Here is a 21,081-nt window from a genome sequence, read left to right as displayed (position 1 = left end):
TGAATGAAAGGAGACATATATATGATATATTTGAAATATATGTATGAAATATAGATAACTGGATATATAACTGAACAAACAGTTTAAATGAAAGTATTAAAGCTCAAAAAATGCATATATCAAGGGAAAAAACTGCAACAAATTTCAAGAAATATGGTTTGATTTAAATGGTCTGAAAACATTTGTTTTAACAGTATATAACATATGTATCCTATAAAACATTTCTCATTGTCATTCAAAAAGATGAAAGAAACAAAGGCAGCTGTTTTCAAATTAGGCATGTGTGGAATGTCTATTACCAGCCATGCACTGTGCTGAGTGTCAAAGGATCTAAAGACACATAAGACAAACTCCCCACCATCAAGAAGTATTGTTTAATTAGAAACAGAGACATCAATTTGTATAACTGATCAAGCTCCACTTCCAGTGGGTCCTTCCCCAAAGACAAACTTCAGCTTGGGAAAACTAGGGAAGGTGTCAACCACAGATCAACAGTGTGAAATTTCTAAAAAGCTATATTGCAAATACAGAAAAACGTAAAGGAAGCAATAATCTTGAATAAAAAGACAGCTTGGTATAGTGGTTAACAGCCCAAGTGTTGGTATCAAATGACCTGGGTTCAAATTCTACCTCTCCTACTCCTCAACAGCATTATCCTAAGCCTCCTATTTCCCATCTTTAAAATGGTATCATTAAAATACTAATCAACTATTCAGCTAGGAAGCTGTTAGAATTAACTATAATAGTAAATACTTTCCATAATGCTTCCCAAATAGTAAATCCTTATATAGTAATAGGTGAAATTATTATAATCGATTAGTATTTTATTACTATAATTTCTTTGGGGAAAAGAATCTCTTCCAAAGAATAGATCTTCCCAAAAGAACACTAAAATTGCTCCCAATCAAAGGAGTAGTGGCCTAGAAAAGGAGTAGACTAGGGAGTGATGGGGACTGTGACAAACAGGAGCACAGGCCACATCTCAACGACAGGCTCAACTTAGTTCAAGCCAGTTGTTTCCATTCAGTAACACAGGCCCAGATTTTCTAGAGCTTCATATTTTCTAAAAAAAATTGAAATCATTAATTTCATATGAAATTTTCCAATTGTTACGATAGTGGGTAGTTTGTGACCTCTGCTCTGAAGGAAAACTGACTATGCTGTGATGGGGTTCAGGACATACTACTCCAAAATACAGCATCTTGGCGTTTTGAATATTTTAAGGTGAAGGAGTTTGAGAAAACAGAAAAAGCAGGAAGTTCTCTTTGAATTTCCCCCCATCTTCTCCCCTGAAGCAGGTCATAAGACTTTCATGTGAGAGATAACCTCTCTCTATACCTGGAGGGAAGGAACACCCTTATCTCTAAGATGGAGGGATGCCAAGAAGAATCAAAATGAACAGGACTTGCTCAGTTTCCCCCAGTTTACTGCACTTACCTTGTACTCTTTGTCTTATCATAATTCACCACAACTTTCCACTCTTCATCAAACCTGGCATAAAAACACTCAGGTCCAAGCATTTCTTCAGGTCTTCATTTCTTTATGAAGGCTCCCATGTCATGTAAAACTTACACTAAACAATTTGTATGCTATTCTCTTGTTAATCCATCTTTGTCAGTTTAATTTTTAGACCCAGCCAGGGACTCTTGGAGGATCAGGGAAAACTTTCTCCTCCCCTACAGCTGAAAGAATTTCCCTGTCCCTCACACTCAACAGAATTTGCTTTCACTCTCAGAAGAATAGAATTCTCACTGGGGTTCTAGAAATATAAACCAGCTACTAGCAGTAAGCAAAATCTTCATCTATGTAAACAAACAACCAAGAATCACCAAACATCTGAGGGAAACAAACAGGTGGTACCAAATACCACAAAGAGAAAAGGTAACTTCTGAGGAAACTTTAAGATTTAAGAAAAATAAAATATTCAATAAGTATAATGAATATATTCAGAGATTTTGGAGTCTTACAAAGAAGAAAAGAGAGGAGTAATTGGAGAAGGAGAAGGAAGAGGAGGAAAATAAGAAGAAGGAAAAGGAGGAGAGGCTCCTATGATAAAGAAGCAGTGATTAAAACAAAGAATGAAATAATGCCACTTGCAGCAATATGGATGGACCTAGAGATTAGCATACTAAGTTAGTCAGACAGAGAGAGACAAATATTATATGATTTTTCTTACACGTGGAATCTAAAAAATAATACAAAGGAACTTATTTATGAAACAGAAATAGACTCACATATATAGAAAACAAACTTATGGAGAGGGACCTTCAAGATGACGGAGGAGTAAGACGTGGAGATCATCTTCCTCCCAACAAATACATCAAAAATACATCTACATGGGCTTCCCTGGTGGTGCAGTGGTTAAGAGTCCGCCTGCCGATGCAGGGGACACGGGTTCGTGCCCCGGTCTGGGAAGATCTCACATGCCGTGGAGCGGCTGGGCCCATGAGCCATGGCTGCTGAGCCTGCGTGTCCAGAGCCTGTGCTCCGCAACGGGAGAGGCCACAACAGTGAGAGGCCCGCATACCACAAAAAAACAAAACAAAACAAAAAACATCTACATGTGGAACAGCTTCTACAGAACACCTACTGAACGCTGGCAGAAGACCTTAGACTTCCCAAGTCAAGAAACCCCCCACGTACCTGGGTAGGACAAAAGAAAAAAGAAAAAACAGAGACAAAAGAATAGGGACAGGACCTGCACCTCTGGGAGGGAACTGTGAAGGAGAATAAGTTTCCACACTCTACGAAGCCCCTTCACTGGCGAAGACGGGGTGGGCAGGGGGGAAGCTTTGGAGCCACAGAGGAGAGTGCAGCAACAGGGGTGCAGAGGGCAAAGTGGAGAAATTCCCACACAGAGGATCGGTGTTGACCAGCACTCACCAGCCTGAGAGACTTGTCTGCTCACCTGCTGGGACAGGTTGGGGCTAGAACCTGAGGCTCCAGCTTTGGAGTTCAGATCCCAGGGAGAGGACTGGGGTTGACTGCATGAACACAGCCTGAAGGGGGCTAGTGCACCACAGCTAGCTGGGAGGGAGTCCAGGAAAAAGTCTGGAATTGCCTAAGAGGCAAGAGGCCATTGTTTCGGGGTCCACGAGGAGAGGGGATTCAGAGCACCGCCTAAAGGAGCTCCAGGAGACGCTAATACTGCTGCTGCAGACACCAAGAATCCTGTGTGCAAGCACAGATCACTATCTACACCTCCCTCCCGGGAGCCAGTGCAGCTCACCACTGCCAGGGTCCCGTGATCCAGGGACAACTTCCCCGGGAGAACCCACGGCATGCCACAGGCTGTTTCAACATCATGCCAGCCTCTGCTGCCGTAGGCTCACCCTGCATTACGTACCCCTCCCTCCCCCTGGCCTGAGTAAGCCAGAGCCCCCTAATCAGCTGCTACTTTAACCTCTCCCCACATCTGGGCAAAGAACAGATGCCCTCAGGCGACCTACACGCAAAGGTGGGGCCAATTCCAAAGCCAAACCCCAGGAGCTGTGCAAACAAAGAAGAGAAAGGGAAATTTCTCCCAGCAGCCTCAGGAGCAGTGGATTAAATCTCCAGAATCAACTTGATGTACCCTGTATGTGGAATACCTGAATAGACAACAAATGATCTCAAAATTGAGGCAGCGGACTTTGGGAGCAACTGTAGACTTGGGGTTTGCTTTCTGCATCTGATGTGTTTCTGGTTTTATGTTTATCTTAGTTTAGTATTTAGAGCTTATTACCATTGGTAGACCTGTTTATTGAGTTGATTGCTCTCCTCCTTTTATATATATATATATATATATATATATATATTCTTTTCCTTTTTCACTTTTTCTGAGTGTGTATGTGTATGCTTCTCTGCATGATTCTGTCTGTATAGCTTTGCTTTTAACATTTGTCCTATGGTTCTGTGTGTCCATTTTTTTTTTTTTTTAGTATACATTTTAGTGTTTGTTGCCATTGGTGGATTTGTTTTTTGGTTTGGTTGCTCTCTTCATTCTTTCTTTTTTAATTAATTTTATTTAAATTTTTTGTTTTAATTATTTATTTTTTCTTTCTTTCTTTCTTTTGTTTTTTCTCTCTTTTCTTCTGGGCTGAGTGGCTGACAGGGTCTTGGTGCTCTGGGCAGCTGTCAGGCTTGAGCCTCGGAGATGAGAGAGCCAAATTCAGGACATTTGTCCACCAGAGACCTCCCAGGCCCACGTAATATCAAATGGCAAAAGCTCTCCCAGAGATCTCCATCTCAACGTTAACACCCAGCTCATTCAATGACCAACAAGCTACAGTGCTGGACACCCTATACCAAACAACTAGCAAGACAGGAAAACAACCCCACCCAATAGCAGAGAGGCTGCATAAAAGCATAATAAGGTCACAGACCCCCAAAACACACCACTGCACGCAGTCCTGCCCACCAGAAAGACAAGATCCAGCCTCATCCACCAGAACACAGTCACCAATCCCCTCCACTGGGAAGCCTACACAACCCGCTGAACCAACCTCACCCACTAGGGGAATATGTCAAAAACAATGGGAACTATAAAACTGCAGACTGTGAAAAGGAGACCCTAAACACAGTAAGTTAAGAAAAATGAAAAGACAGAGAAACACACAGCACATGAAGGAGCAAGGTAAAAACACACCAGACCAAACAAATGAAGAGGAAATAGGCAGTCTAGCTGAAAAAGAATTCAGAGTAATGATAGTAAAGATGATCCAAAATCTTAAAAATAGAAGGGAAAAAATACAGAAACATTTAACAAGGACTTAGAAGAACTAAAGAGCAAACAAACAATGATGAACAACAAAATAAATGAAATTAAAAATTCTCTACAAGGAATCAATAGCAAAATAATGGAGGCAGAAGAAAGGATAAGTGACCTGGAAGATAAAATAGTGGAAATAACTACCACAGAGCAGAATAAAGAAAAAAGAATGAAAAGAATTGAGGACAGTCACAGAGACATTTAGGACAACATTACATACACCAACATTTGAATTATAGGGGTCCCAAAAGAAGAAGAATAAAAAAAAAGGGACTGAGAAAATATTTGAAGAGATTAGAGCTGAAAAATTCCCTAATATGGGAAAGGAAAAAATCAATCAACTCCAGGAAGCACAGAGGGTCCCATACAGGATAAAACAAAGGAGAAACACTCCAAGACACATATTAATCAAACTATCAAAAATTAAATACAAAGAAAAAATATTAAAAGCAGCAAGGGAAAAGAAACAAATAACATACAAGGGAACCCCCATAAGGTTAACAGCTGATCTCTCAGCAGAAATTCTGCAAGCCAGAAGAGAGAGGCAGGACATACTTAAAGTGATGAAAGAGAAAAACCTACAACCAAGATTACTCTACCCAGCAAGGATCTCATTCAGATTCGACAGAGAAATTAAAACTCTTACAGACAAGCAAAAGCTGAGAGAGTTCAGCACCATCAAACCAGCTTTACAACAAATGCTAAAGGAACTTCTCTAGGCAGGAAACACAAGAGAAGGAAAAGACCTACAATAACAAACCCAAAACAATTTAAAAAATGGTAATAGGAATATACATATCGATAATTACCTTAAATGTAAATGGATTAAATGCTCCCACCAAAAGTCATAGACTGGCTGAATGGATACAAAAACAAGGCCCATATATATGCTGTCTACAAGAGACCCACTTCAGACCTCGGAACATATACAGACTGAAAGTGAGAGGGTGGAAAAAGATATTCCATGCAAATATGAAAAAGATAGCTGGAGTAGCAATTCTCATATCGAAAAAATAGGCTTTAAAATAAAGACTATTACAAGAGACAAAGAAGGACACTACATAATGATCAAGGGATCAATCCAAGAAGAAGATGTAACAATTGTAAACATTTATGAACCCAACATAGGAGCACCTCAATACATAAGGCAAATGCTAACAGCAATAAAAGGGGAAATCAACCGTAACACAATCATAGTAGGGGACTTTAACACCCCACTTTCACCAATGGACAGATCATACTTAATGAAAATAAATAAGGAAACACAAGCTTTAAATGATACATTAAAAAAGATGAACTTAATTTATATTTATAGGACATTCCATCCAAAAACAACAGAATACACTTTCTTCTCAAGTGCTTATGGAACATTCTCTAGGATAGATCATATCTTGGGTCACAAGTCAAGCCTTGGTAAATTTAAGAAAATTGAAATTGTATCAAATATCTTTTCTAACCACAACACTATGAGACTAGATATCAATTACAGGAAAAAATCTGTAAAATACACAAACACATGGAGGCTAAACAATACACTACTAACAACCCAGAGATCACTGAAGAAATCAAAGAGGAAATCAAAAAATACCTAGAAACAAATGACAATGAAAACACAATTACCCAAAACCTATGGGATGCAGCAAAACAGTTTTAAGAGGGAAGTTTAGCGCAATACAATTCTACCTCAAGAAACAAGAAACATCTCAAATAAACAACCTAACCTTACACTTAAAGCAATTAGAGAAAGGAGAACCAAAAAATCCCAAAGTTAGCAGAAGGAAAGAAATCATAAAGATCAGATCAGAAATAAATGAAAAAGAAATGAAGGAAACGATAGCAAAGATCAATAAAACTAAAAGCTGGTTTTTTGAGAAGATAAAGTTGATAAACCATTATCCACACTCACCGAGAAAAAAAGGGAGAAGACTCAAATCAACAGAATTATAACTGAAAAAGGAGAAGTAACAACTGACACTGCAGAAATACAAAGAATCGTGAGAGATTACTACAAGGAACTATATGCCAATAAAATGGACAACCTGAAATAAATGGACAAATTCTGAGAAAAGCACAACCTTCTGAGACAACCAGGAAGAAATAGAAAATATAAACAGACCAATCACAGGCACTGAAATTGAAACTGTGATTACAAAACTTCCAACAAACAAAAGTGCAGGAACAGATGGCTTCACAGGTGAATTTTATCAAATATTTAGAGTAGAGAAGAGATAACACCTATCCTTCTCAAACTCTTCCAAAATACAGCAGAGGGAGGAACACTCCCAAACTCATTCTACAAGATGACCATCACCCTGATACCAAAACCAGACAAAGTTGCCACCAAAAAAGAAAACTACAGACCAATATCACTGTGAACATAGATGCAAAAATCCTTAACAAAATACTAGCAAACAGAATCTGACAACACATTAAAAGCATCATACACCATGATCAGGTGGGGTTTATCCCAAGAATGCAAGGATTCCTCAGTATACACAAATCAATCAATGTGATACATCATATTAACAAACTGAAGAAGAAAAACCATATGATCACCTCAATAGATGCAGACAAAGCTTTTGACAAAATTCAACACCCATTTATTATAAAAACCCTCCAGAAAGTAGGCATAGAGGGAACTTTACCTCAACATAATAAAGGGCATATATGACAAACCCACAGCCAGCATCATTCTTAATGGTTAAAAACTGAAACCATTTCCACTAAGATCAGGAACAAGACAAGGTTGCCCAGTCTCACCACTATTATTCAACATAGTTTTGGAAGTTTTAGCCACAGCAATCAGAGAAGAAAAAGGAATAAAAGGAATCCAAATTGGAAAAGAAGAAGTAATGCTGTCATTGTTTGCAGATGATGTATTATACATAGAGAATCCTAAAGATGTTACCAGAAAACTGCTAGAGCTAAATAATGAATTTGGTAGAGTAGAGGGATACAAAATTAATGCACAGAAATCTTTTGTGTTCCTATACTCTAGTGATGAAAAATCTGAAAGAGAAATTAAGGAAACATTCCCATTTACCACTGCAACAAAAAGAATAAAATACCTATGAATAAACCTACCTAAGGAGACAAAAGACCTCTATGCAGAAAACTATTAGACACTGATGGAAGAAATTAAAGATGATACAAACAGATGGAGAGATATACCATGTTCATGGATTGAAAGAATCAACATTGTGAAAATGACTATACTACCCAAAGCGATCTACAGATTCAATCTAATCCCTATCAAATTACCAATGGCCTTTTTCACAGAACTAGAACAAAAAGTTTCACAATTTGTAGGAAACACAAAACACCCCGAATAGCCGAAGCAACCTTGAGAAAGAAAAACAGAGATGGAGGAATCAGGCTCCCCAACTTCAGACTATACTACAAAGGTACAGTAATCAAGACAGTATGATACTGGCACCAAAACAGAAATACAGATCAATGGAACAGGATAGAAAAGCCAGAGATAAACCCACGCTCAAATGGTCACCTTATCTTTGATAAAGGAGGCAAGAATGTACAATGGAGAAAAGACAGCCTCTTCAATAATTGGTACTGGGAAAACTGGACAGCTACATGTGAAAGAATGAAATTAGAACACTCCCTAACACCATACAAAAAATTACACCCAAAATGGATTAAAGAGCTAAATGTAAGGCCAGACACTATAAAACTCTTAGAGGAAAACATAGGCAGAACACTCTATGACATAAATCACAGCAAGATCTTTTTTGACCCACCTCCAAGAGAAATGGAAATAAAAATAAGGGGCTTCCCTGGTGGCGCAGTGGTTGAGAGTCCACCTGCGATGCAGGGGACACTGGTTCGTGTCCCAGCCCAGGAGGATCCCAATGCCACGGAACGGCTGGGCCCATGAGCCATGGCCACTGAGCCTGCGTGTCCGGAGCCTGTGTCCCACAACGGGAGAGGCCACAACAGTGAGAGGCCCGTGTAACGCAAAAAAAAAAAAAAAAAAATGGGACCTGAGGAAAGCTTTTGCACAGTAAAGGAAACCATAAACAAGACAAAAAGACAACCCTCAGAATGGGAGAAAATACTTGCAAATGAAGCAACTGACAAAGGATTAGTCTCTAAAATTTACATGCAGCTCAATATCAAAAAAAAAACAAAAAACAAACCCAATCAAAAAATGGGCAGAAGACCTAAATAGACGTTTCTCCAAAGAAGACATACAGATGGCCAACAAACACATGAAAGGATGCTCAACATCACTAATCATTAGAGAAATGCAAATCAAACTACAATAAGGTATCACCTCACACGGGTCAGAATGGCCATTACCACAAATCTCCAAACAATAAATGCTGGATAGGATGTTAAGAAAAGGGAACTCTCTTGCACTGTCAGTGGGAATGTAAATTGATACAGCCACTATGGAGAACAGTATGGAGATTCCTTAAAAAAATAAAAATAAAACTACCATATGACCCTGCAATCCCACTACTGGGCATATACCCTGAGAAAACCATAATTCAAAAAGAGTCATGCACCCCAATGTTCATTGCAGCTCTATTTACAATAGCCAGGACATGGAAGCAACCTAAGTGTCCATCGACAGATGAATCAATAAAGAAGGTATGGCACATATATACAATGGAATATTGCTCAGCCATAAAAGGAAATGAAATTGAGTTATTTGTAGTGATGTGGATGGACCTAGAGACTGTCATACAGAGTGAAGTAAGTCAGAAAGAGAAAAACAAATACTGTATGCTAACACATATATATGGTATCTAAAAAAAAACAAAAATGGTTCTGATGAACCTAGGGTCAGGAGAGGAATAAGGATGTAGACGTAGAGAATGGACCTGAGGACATGGGGATTGGGAAGTATAAGTTGTGATGCAGTGAGAGAGTGGCATGGACATATATACAGTACCAAATGTAAAATAGATAGCTAGTGGGAAGCAGCTGCATAGCACAGGGAGATCAGCTCGGTGCTTTGTGTCCACCTAGAGTAGTGGGATAGGGAGAGTGGGAGGGAAACACAAGTGGGACGGGATATGTGGATATATGTATATGTGTAGCTGATTCACTTTCTTATATAACAGAAACTAACACACCATTTTAAAGCAATTATACTCCAATAAAGATGTTAAAAAAAAAGAAAGAAAGCAAACTTATGGTTATCCAAGGTGAAAGCGGGGGGGAATAAATTGGGAATTTGGAATTACCAGATACACACTACTATACAGAAAACAGATAAACAACAAGGACCCACTGTATAGCACAGGGAACTATATTCAATAGCTTGTAATAACCTATAATAGAAAAGAATCTGAAAAAGTATATATATATATAATCACTTTTTTTATACCTGAAGCATTGTAAATCAACTATTCATAAAAAATAAACAAATGAATGAATGAATAAAAGAAGCAATGAGAATTCTTAGAAATTATATATCTCTTTTCCAAAGTCAAGAGATCAATAGACTAAATAGTATAGAAGTCTAAGTTGAAGATAAATTATTTCAGCTGAAGAAGCAAACACAAGAATAATCTTCAAATACAATATAAAAGGACAAAAAGTTGGAAAAGTTTAAAGTAATATAATTATCTGGAAAGTCCACAGTAAAAGTAATAGGGGCTCCAGAGGAAGAAGCCAGAGAGAGAGAGGGAAAGAAACAGTCTATGGAAGAAAATTTCTCTGACCAAGAAATGATTAAAGACTTCAAATGGAAAGAGCTCTGTAAGTAACTGAGAGAAATTTACCTAGACAAATGAAGGGTAGCAGAATGTGCCACCCCAAAAAATAACTCTTTGGCATAAGAATTTTTCTGAGCTGATTATTTTGAGAAACAGCAGATGCAGTAGAAGCTCTGAAAACAAAGAAGTTACCATTTTGTAAGGGAAATTTACATTTAAAACAGAAATCTCCATTTGTAGAAGTGTCTCTCTCACTATATCAGAAAAAGAAGGATGACGCCACATCACAAAAGAATCTCATCAAGGTAGAAGATACTAATTTATATCTGCACAGAAAACCTTGCCCTTGTTACCATATTTTTCCTGGTAAATTTCCCATAACTGGCCTATCTCACAGCTTTCTTTCTTTGTTCTTAAGCTGAAGGTGGTTCTAAGCCAACTCGAAGAGTTACTCATTTATCCCAGAGTTCTAAGTTAGAGTTCTAAGCCACCTTGAAGAGTTACTCATCTTTTTCCTGGGTATCTCTCATGTATACCTAAGGTATACATATTAATAAACTTCTGTTTGTTTTTCTCTCATTAATCTGTCTTTTTTTACAGGGATCTCAGACAAGAATTCAGAAGGGTAGAGGGAAAATTATTTTTCCTCCCTTACTCATATCCTGGGGAAATTTCTGAATTCCAAGGATAAAGAGAAAATTCTAAAACAATCCATAAAGACAAAACAGTTTCTTCTAAAAATTGACATTATATCTTTAAAGGATACTAAAAGTAAAATAGAAGTATGTTACCAAAACACAAGTTTGAGAAAAATTTAATGACATTTTGAAAGTTTATTGTATATTAGCTCTTCTGAAACAATTCCTTGAGAATTTACTCAATATTGTACTTCACCAAAATAAATAGATACAAGAAAAAGCAAGACATAATTTAAGAATATAGAGAGATCCAAAAATATTAATTATATAGTTCCAAACATCTGTTTTTTTAAACACATGGAATGTAAAGTTTCAAATAGATTTGTTAAAATTTTAAGATAAACATCTGGGAAGAAAAGAAGTGACTGGAGGAAGTAGAAAAGGAAGAGAAGAAATAAAGTAAGCACAACAAATAGGTAAGACAAAAACATATGGTAGTAATAATAAATTCAAAATTATCAGTAAACATAAAATATATAATAGGTAATATTATTTTTTCTTTTAAATTTTTATTGGAGTATAGTTGATTTACAATGTTGTGTTAGTTTCAGGTGTGAATCAGTTATAAATATACATATACATATATTTACTCTTTTTTAGATTCTATTCCCATAAAGGTCATTACCGAGTACAGAAAAGAGTTCCCTGTTCTATACAACAGGTTATTATTAGTTATCTATTTTATATATAGTAGTGTGTATATGTCAATCCCAATCTCCCAGTTTATCCTCCCCCCTACCCTTTATCCCCCGGTAACCAAAGTTTGTTTTCTACATCCGTGATGCTACTTCTGTTTTGGAGAGAATTTCATTTGTACACCTTTTTTTTAGATTCCACATATAAGCGGTATCATATGATATTTGGCTTTCTGTGTCTGAATTACTTCACTCAGTGTGACAGTCTCTAGGTCCACCCATGTTGCTGCAAATGGCATTATTTTGTTCTTTTTTATTGCTGAGTAATATTCCATCATATATATGTACAACATCTTCTTCATCCGATCCTCTGTTGATGGACATTTAGGTTGCTTCCACGTCCTGGCTTTATAAATAATGCCACAATGAACATTGGGAAGGCATGTATCTTTTGGAATTATGGTTTTCTCTGGTATATGCCCAGGAGTGGGATTGCTGAGTCATATTTTTAGTTCTATTTTTAGTTTAGTTTTTTTTTGTTTTTTTTTTTTTTTTTTTTTTTGCAGTACATGGGCCTCTCACTGTTGTGGCCTCTCCGGTTGCGGAGCACAGGCTCCGGATGCGAAGGTTCAGCAGCCATGGCTCACAGGCCTAGCCGCTCTGTGGCATGTGGGATCTTCCTGGACCAGGGCACGAACCCGTGTCCCCTGCATCAGCAGGCGGACTGTCAACCACTGCGCCACCAGGGAAGCCCTATTTTTAGCTTTTTAAGGAATCTCCATACTGTTCTCCATAGTGGCTGTACCAATTTACATTCCCACCAACAGTGTAGGAGGGTTCCCTTTTCTCCACACCCTCTCCAGCCTTTACTGTTTGTAGATTTTTTTTGATGATGGCCATTCTGACTGGTGTGAGGTGATACTTCATTGTAGCTTTGATTTGCACTTCTCTGATAATTAGTGATGTTGAGCATCTTTTCATGTACTTTTTGGTCATCTGTATGTCTTCTTTGGAGAAACGTCTACTTAGACCTTCCACCCAGTGAATAGGTAATATTCTATCATAAATATACAGATTGTCACATTGGATTCAAAACTATTAATCCAGCTGTAGATTGATAACAAGAGATGATAATTAAAAGAAATGACACAGATAGATTGGAAATAATGAGAAGGAAATATATGTATAATTTAAAAATATATACGTCTCCAGACAAATGCTCACATCACCCCTCAAAAAGAGAAAAAAGCAGCTGTGATAAGATAGAATTCAATGTCTAGAAATTATTTAAAATTATAGGAGAAACAATCACAAAAAATTTTACAAATACCGTTATGCAACAAAAAAGCTAGCATCAAATATAAAACAAAATTCTAGAACTATAAGGATAAATTTACAAATTAATATTCATAGAAGAAAACTTACCACACATGTCTCCAAAAATGGTCAGATAAAATACATGCAAAATTAGGAGAAAGAGGATTCAAATAAGGTAACTTATAGGCACAATATAAGGTAAAATAAAGACTTTTTTACCCATCAGAGAATGCACATTTTTATATAGGAGCATTCAAAGATTGTTCACAAAACACTTAAAATTTAGAAAAGTACAAATCATAGAAAACTATAATTTTTACCAAATACAAAACTAGGATCTAAAAACTGAAGAATTGACCGAACTATATAGTATTTGTAAATTTTAAAACAAATGACTTTGATCATCTTCCATTTACATCCTTAAATTACAGGAAATGCTTACACTTTGTAAAAGAAAAATCAATATTGGTAATAATTCTAAATACCAGAGAAACTTAAACAATTTAAATCCTGGGTCTCAGCCCCTGAGCGGTAATATTTTTAAAAGCTTCTCCAGGTGATTCTAAAATGCAGTGGGTTTTGAGAGGCACTATCCTATGCAATAGCCAGCAGACAATTTGCGATGCGGTACTGAAGCTTTGGGGAGAGGCCAGCGAGAGATCACATATTTGGGAGAAAGAAAGTCAGATGCTAAGGGCAGAACTCATCTGGAAATAAGTTACACTTATTTTCCTAAGTGTAACTTTAAATATCTTTAATCATTTCCAGAATGCCACAGGCTTCATCATTTCCTGTTGTTTGCACTGTTCCAATTCATATATTTAATTACCTGCCTGACTTCAGCTATTAAGGGTAGTAAAAATCATTAATATGTAAGATCACTCAAAGAAAAGGAAGAAGGCCAGAGTCCTGAAAGGACTTTGAGTGGATGGGCAGTGGAAAAAGACCCAGGCGGAAAAAAAAATCAGAAGGAAATGTGGGAGAGATAAGAGGGGAAACCAAGAGCAGGCTACAATTCAGTATCTAAAATGAGTGTGGATCAGTGCCTATACATGTAACTGGAAACTTAAATTAATTTAGTCCTTATTTTATGGTCCTCAGTTTCACCACTGGTTGGAAGAGTTGAAAGGAATACAGTTGATAAAATTGTACTGTATGTATATATGTATTGCCCAACAGGAAAAGGAAGTTTGCAAAGTCATGGATTGAGTCCATGGTTTATCTTTCACGAAACGCTCTACATCTAGCAAGTAAGATCTGTCAGTTTCTACCTCAAAATAAAGTGATTAAACAAGGTGCAGCTTTAATCACAACTTCATCCCAGCCCTCAACTGCAACAACCACCTGCTGGATTAAAGGATAAGAGAACATTCTCTTTTTCATGTGTAATTAATACTGTCTTGCTTAGACATTGTTGAAGTGAATGCCAATTAGAGTCACCAGCCGGCAACTGAATTTTCACACAGCTTTAGACAGCATGGAAAAGCTGGTAAGTTCTGGAATACCATTATTGTTTGATCAAACTCTCTTCAATTTGTAATAATTAAGAAAATCACACATCTCTAAACATATAAACTTTCATACACCATTTCTAGGAAGAAAATACAAAATGCAGGAAAAATATGAACTCAAACACATGGCAGAACAGATGCATACTTTCACTTTAATATCCGAATACAAGCTCCTTAAGGTAAAGGACTGTTCGTCCTTGTATCTGTACTGCTCAGCACAATCCCTAATACAGAACTGAAGATATTTACTATGCTAAACACTGGCCATCAAGAGCTGACAATTAGGAACTATAGGATCTGAGTAACCAACAACTGGGCAGTGTCATAGAAAGGATTCCACAGAGGAGACAAATAGCATTCCTCATTCCACTTCCAACCTCCACTTACCCTAGGCTTCAACCAGGATAATGTTGCATACATTCTTGCCTTTGTCCACTATTTCCATACCAGTCACATCAAGCAATTCCCAATTGCCAGGAATAAGTCTAAAGGAGTGCATGTAACCCAATTCAAGCAAATAAAATGTAAAGGAAAAATGCTTGGGACTTTTGAGAAATAGTTTACTTCCTCAAAAGAGAAAGTGGCTGAAAGGCTTTCTTTTTCCACTCTACTCCTTTCTTACTGATTGTGAAGATGTCACGTGCAGAGATGATGTTTGGAGGATCGGCAGCCACGTGATCAGATGGTAGATGTCACCAGCAGCGGAGATGGCAGGAAAGAAAGAGAAAGTGCCTGTCCTTGGTAACAGAGCTGAGCCAGCCGCCGAACCAATATGGAGACTGCCTAGCTGTGAGCTTCTTGTTAGGGTAACAAGAAACGTCCTTCCGGTTTAACTCACTGTTAGTCAGATACTCTATTGTTTTTACCAAAATATTCCTATACAATATTATACACTAAGGCAAAAACTATTTGTTGCCTACTGACAGCCATTCTCCCATTGTCCAGCGGCCATAGCTCACGGGCCCAGCCGCTCAGCCGCATGTGGGATCTTCCCGGACCGGGGCACGAACGGACCGGGGCACGAACCCGCGTCCCCTGTATCAGCAGGCGGACTCTCAACCACTGCGCCACCAGGGAAGCCCCTCCCGTTGTCTTTTTTGCCAGAAAAGAGGCAGTTCGCTATGGGACTGAAAATGCCAGGGGCTTGCTTTCCCATTTTCACTTGCTCAGTTATGAGTATCTAATGCCATCCTGGCCTGTCATTCTGAGGGGAAATGTATAGGGGTTTTTCTTGTTAAGATTTTCTCCTTCCTAAAAGATGCCTAAGAAGAAGACTTTGTTTCTTTTTAACATTTTAACATGCTGTGTGAAGATGTGAAATTGGAGCTATAACAGTCATTTTGCAATCATGAATGGAAATCCAACAGAACTAGAGAAAAGCCAACCAACATCCCTGACACCTTTGCGCAGTTGAACCAATACTGGAATCACTTGTCTTACTTTGTACTTGTGGTTATGTGAGCAAAATAAAGTCCTAAATTTAAGCCACTTTTAGTTGGACATCATTTTATTGATGAAAAAATTCTGAAACATTCATCTAATAGGGTCGTTGTGAGAATTCAATGAGAAAATTCATGTAAACTGCTTAGCACAGTGTCTGTTACAAAATGAGTACTAGAAAACTTTAGCTAATATTACTAGTAAGTATATGTAATTTCTGCCTAGACACTTCCCTTCTGCTAGTACCATTAGTCTCCCTCCTTATTTTGAGCAAATGGTCCCTCTCTTTCCAGCTTCCATCACATTATCTGATGGGAACTGTCTTCTAAAAAGATCCAAATTCACAGGTCACACTATTGGTCCAGTAGAAATTAATACCAAGCTGAGTTTCGCATCCTGCCCCCTCACACTGGTTACATTCATTGGTCCAGTGGTCAACATATCTAGTGCAGCAGAGACCTCCAGGCACTCATGATTCTAGGGTCATGGGAAAAGACTGCCTGAGAGGACGAAGCCAACACAGAGAGAAAAACAGTGATGAGAAAATAAAAATAACCTGATTGTGTTCAAACCTCTGCTTTCACTTTCTCAGGTCCCATTGTTGCTCTGGTTATTGCTTTCCTGAATTGTGGGTATATGTTCCTTCTGTGAAATACCCTAGTATCATGTTAACATATCAGTTAGAATTGAGTTAGAATTATCCGTTATTAATTAGAGTTCTGATTAACACCTTGTTTTCTACCTTATGAAATCTCACTCACCCTTTATCAAAGGTCAATTGTCAACTCCATTCAACAAATATTGATTCAGTATACAAAATGTCAGGCACTGTGATAAGCACTACAGATACAAAGATGACAAAAACATACTCTTTGCCCTCAAGTTGCTTAATCTTCACAGATATACATGTGTCAAGATCATTACCAAAGAGGATATTACATGCCTGAAAGAGCTGTGGAAATGGAGTGATAAAAGCAGGCAAGAAGGCTATTTACTCTAGCCTAGGATGATGATCCAGGTGCTAAAGAAAAATTTCCAAATGGGATGACAATTGAGAGTCTGAAAGGACAAACAATTTGGCCAGGAAGATTGCTCAGGGAAGTAACTGGATCAGCTATATGTTGCATCACCAGGACTTACAGACCAATGAAGCAAGGGGCTGGAATAAACTCTACTTTTAAAACTTGGGTTAACTCTTGGCTTCATCACTAGGTTAGGAACTGTAGAAAAAGAAGAGAAGTGACTTGTGGGAGAAAAAAATGTAAAATATGGACACGATGAGTTTCAAGTACCTTTGAGAAATTCAAATGTAGATAGTAGAAACTTTGATATATGGGCTGGACCTAATTTTTTTTTAAGTGGCTTGTCCTGAAGATATATATTAAGGAGTTATCAGCATATAGATGACAGTTAGAGCCATGAAAGGAAATGGCATTGTGAGAAGAGAATGTGGAGGAGAGAAAAGGTACAAAAATGGAACCCTAGGGAACACATCATGCCTCGAAAACCAATAGAGCAGAATTTCAAAAAGAGAGTAGTCAATAATTCAAACCCAGAGAGAGAGAGGAAAGTAAGATTAGAACTAAAATATATCCTTTGATTTTAGCAACAACCTTGACAACAGCAGGTTCCGTTTGTGGAATATGATTATACGGATTGAATAATGAATACAAGGTGTGCAAGTGTGAATGGGACTGTAAATTACTGTTACTCTTTTGAGAGGCTTAGTGATGAAGGGGAAGAGAAAGATCAGGTCGTACGTAAAGTCTTCGTTTTTGCAGTTTGTTTATTCAGTATAGGATAGACCTTCACATGTCATGTTTATACGCTTAGAGGAAGATCCAACACGTAAAACAAAAGAAACAGGGCAAAGAATTCTGGGAGTGAAGATGACGTCAGTGATGTCAACAGGAGTGAGATCAAGCTGGATTCAGCCGTTCCTCTATCCTAACCCTTCCACAGTCCGCAAGACCCTGCATTACTTGGTGCCAAGCTACTTCCCCAGCTATGCTTCTCCTCCACCGCCTCGTTTTCACTCCACTTCAGACGCACTGGTCTCTTTGCTGTCCACAAACAAGCCAAGCACACTCCAGCCTCTGAGCTTGTGTACTTTCTCTTTACTGCTCCTAGAAAGTGCTTCTTTCAGGATCTGAAGGGCTCCTTTCCTGATTTCCTTCAAGTCTCTGAGCAGATATCACCTCAACAGTGAGGCCTGCCATGACCACTCTAGTATATAAAGTAACCACGACTCCCTTGTCCCCCGCACTCTCCAGCCTTCTTAATTTGCTTCATGATTTTCAATAAATCTTATCACGTTCTGACATATTATAAATCTGCTCGTTTATCTGCTTATTGTCTGCCTTCTTTCCCTAATAAGTATATGCCATAATAAATTTAAATTTATTTGCAATACCGTATTTCCAGTATCTAAACAGTGACTTGCCCTTCATAGGTGCTCAATAAATAGTGGTTAAACAAATGAATGAATTAGTAAAAAAGGATGTTTTAGAGAGAACAAGCTAAATTAGAAGGGAGTGAAGCCACAGGGGAGTGTCAGATGAGGAGGAAAGGAAAGAATAGAGAGGCCAAGAGCTAAGAGACTCTAAGCAATGAGGTAAGGGGTATGGTCAGAGCTCAGAGCACCCAGCTATAAGATCTCGGAAGCCGTATGTATGGAGGTTGCCAACATCCACTGTGGTCCCTGGAGAGTGGATACCTGAGGAATGATAAAGGGGAAGCTCTTTGGGGTTCAGAGAACCAGAAAGCTCTTATGCTAAGGTGTTGGCTGTGTCATGGTCATTATAGTGAATGTTTCCTGGGGTAATGGCAGGAAGTGGTATGCAGAAGCAGACAACAAATGAGTACCATTTCTGAGTGAACTAGGGATATCCATGGAATAAGTGGTGATAGCAAGGGATGAGGTGGAGGGTGGGGTCAGAGGGTGTTGGGATGCAGCCACACAGGACAGATTTGAAGCAAGGTGAGGAGGTTGGCTTGACTTTTCTACAAATACACAGCCTGTGATATAAACAGATGAAGGTCTGTATTTTGCTTTGTTTTGTTTTACTATGGTGACCTATCTAAAAAACTTTTCTTCAAGTTTCAAATTAAAACAAAAAATGATGGAGTATTTTCTTGATGCCCCTATAGAATGGAATCCAGAGGAACCTTGCTGTAATAAAGAATCTGACTCTACTTTTGATGTTTGCTGACAGCTTTTAACTTTCCTCCTGCCCATGTGACCTTCCACTGGGAAAGCTGATAAGAAAGCATGGGTGCCCTCACCTTGGACCAGCAGGAGATTCAAACCAAGTAAGCCCCTGCTCTGTGTCCAGCTCCAGCCCCCCAACCACAATGAAAACCCACACCGGTCTCCTTTCCTTGCTCTCACAAGCCATTTTCTGACCAGCTTGGAAAGCCTGCTCTGCTCTCCCCCAAAAGTCTCATTACATAAGTAATAAACGTTTTCACACCCTCTGTGTGTATCTCAGTCCTGACATCTGACCCAAGTTTTGGGTGGAGGTTGATTCTGTGTCTGCAGTGTACCCACAAAACCTGACTACTAAGGACACTTTTCAGCAAAGCCCTCACTGATCTCATCAGGCAGAATTAGTCACTCCTTACCTTATGCTCTCACTTCTGTTTATTTATACCTTTAGTGCTCACTATAGTCTAATATTTATTATAATTGACTGTGCATGTATCTATTACTCTAAGATTCTTGAGGATAAAATGGTGTTTTATTTATCTCTATATTCCCCGGGACTTTAAGTCAGAATGCTTAATAAATATTTGATTTATTGAAATTTTCAGGAGGTACAAGGGCAGAGTGGCATTCCCTTGGGAACCTGGACGTTTCAGTTTTGATCTGAAGCTTTAAAAACACCGCTTGAATGTACTCTGTCCCTTTTATGCTCTCAGAGTTCATGGTATAGTTCAAATCATGATATAAAAACAACAAAGCATGATATAAAGACCACTTTAAAAAGATCAATTCCTTCCAAGCTGCTTCCATTCCCCTTATGGAATTACTAAACAGAAGGCTTAGTTGAAGATCCCTGAAAGTTCATTCATTTTCTGTAAGAGCTATGAGAATGCTCGTAAAATCAGTTTTGAATAGGAACCCACCCATATGTTTTATGCTGTTTTTCAGGCAGTTAGCCTAATTAAGCCTCCTAGGCAGGTTAGAGTCCCCCTGTGGAAACTAAATTGAGTTTAAATATAGAATTATCTCAAAATCTATGAGCTTTTGCTTGATGCCCCCAGTTAATTTTGACAATTGAAGTGGCTTCCTGCTTATCTTCACTTTAGGAAGATGAATAGTTATGGAAACGACCTCATTAACTCTTTGATGCCAGTCATTGGAATTTATAGTAGTTATTATGCCTAAACTTGAGGCTAGGAGACAAAAATAATCAGTCTATTAGGCATATTCACTTCATAATCTTGTTCCACTTCACCGTCATACCCACAGACACTGCCAGAAATGTGAAATTGTGTGTCCAATGACATAAGAGGACATTAAGAAAAAAGTCTCCAGATGAACACGGCTCTCACCAGTACCAGGACCCCTTACATCTCAAGATTTTTTTTTAATCTCAGGTCGCCAGCAGATTGCATCCTCTGTGCCCTCATATCATCTCAGCCTGAATAAGCAAGGATTCAATCACCATAATAGAATCTTTACTCTGAAGAAAGGGGTACATTATGAATCATCTGAAAATAAAAATAAGTAAATGAATGAATTCAGGAGGGTAAAAATTATTTCCTGAAGTTAGTTTCAAATAGTTATAAAAAGAGGGAATTAGGCTAGGAACTTAACCTAAATTGTACAACTGAGGTTATACATCTAATATCTTCTAGGTTCATCAAGGCTAACTTGCTAAAAGGGCTCCATATATTTTCATTCATTGTTAACCCTTTACAAATAAAAATCTCACTCATTTTACATTTTTTACACTTTACTTCTTTTTGAAAAGTAGGTATATTTAGGGTGAAAATGATTTTAAAAAGAACTCTCAAACATCACTTATCACCCTCAATGTT

This window comes from Stenella coeruleoalba, assembly GCF_951394435.1.
Source record: "Stenella coeruleoalba genome assembly, chromosome: 5".
NCBI classification, from domain to species: Eukaryota; Metazoa; Chordata; class Mammalia; order Artiodactyla; family Delphinidae; genus Stenella; species Stenella coeruleoalba.
Note: the sequence above shows the minus strand (reverse complement) of the source record.